Source organism: Seriola lalandi, unplaced genomic scaffold, assembly GCF_002814215.2.
Source record: "Seriola lalandi dorsalis isolate HSWRI2012SDOR001 ecotype SW California unplaced genomic scaffold, Sedor1 jcf7180002054217, whole genome shotgun sequence".
NCBI lineage: Eukaryota > Metazoa > Chordata > Actinopteri > Carangiformes > Carangidae > Seriola > Seriola lalandi.
In genome coordinates, this window is record NW_019524770.1 from 140652 (window position 1) to 141706 (window position 1055).

The window sequence follows — 1055 nt, forward strand, 5'->3', positions numbered from 1 at the left end:
CTGCCCTCATCAATTGCAAAAGAATCACATCTCTAGCACCAAGAGAATTTTGGCACTAAAATACCATAGTATCGCTTTTTGTTAAATCGCTACTTATTTGAGCTCAAATGGTGAAGCATTCTCCACAAGACTTCAATACAGGTGTATTTCTTTTGGGGAAAGGAATGTAATGTGACCAGTATATTTATGCTGTTTGACTCTCAATCTTCATAGGAAATATAAACCCCTTAGCAGTGTTAACGTGCGTGATGACCCTTCCAAACAATTGATCTTTACCTCATAGGATGGTATTTCATTGTCTCTTTAGTACCTGATTACTCATTTATTTGTCCACTGGGCTGGTGTGTAATGACTCACTGCTTTGCACACAATGCGTCCTCTTCAAGAATAGAGATTTACTGGAGAATATGGGCATCGATCCCACTACCTCTCGCATGCTAAGCGAGCGCTTTACCATTTGAGCTAATTCCCCTGTAGAGTATGCTGATTCCATGGTTTTGCCAGGTTCTTTCCAAGTACAGGTCACAGCGTATCAATGAGGATGAACATTTGGGAAAGAATCCGATCTTGCTGAAATGTAAACATGGTGAACTAAAGAAAACTCTATCCCGACGAGGATGGGATTCGAACCCACGCGTGCAGAGCACAATGGATTAGCAGTCCATCGCCTTAACCACTCGGCCACCTCGTCCTCTGGTTAATAAGTTTCAAAGGAAAAAGCAGGCGCGGGTCATGAACTCAGGAGCGTTTCCGGGTAAACAGCTCAGGTTTTTACGTAGGTGCAGGATCATTTGAGAGCTTAATTTAGCCCTTACGCCAACTAACTCTAGTCTGTCAGACTAGAAGGCTTGTAGCGTTATTATGCTGCCCTCATCAATTACAGAAGAATCACATCTCTAGCATCAAGAGAATTTTGGCACTAAAATACCAAATTATCGGATCTTGTTAAATCCATATTTATTTGAGCTCAAACGGTGAAGCGTTCTGCAGAAGACTTCAATACAGGTGCATTTCTTTTGGGGAAAGGAATGTAACGTGACCAGTATATTTATGCT

The 1055-nt window shown here is 41.7% G+C and overlaps 1 non-coding gene across 1 annotated transcript; it reads right to left on the reverse strand.

Moving 5' to 3' along the window:
* Positions 1–609: 609 nt before the first annotated feature.
* On the reverse strand, positions 610–691 carry trnas-gcu (transfer RNA serine (anticodon GCU)). The gene has a single exon. It is a non-coding gene; the product is annotated as a tRNA-Ser (tRNA).
* Positions 692–1055: the final 364 nt, after the last annotated feature.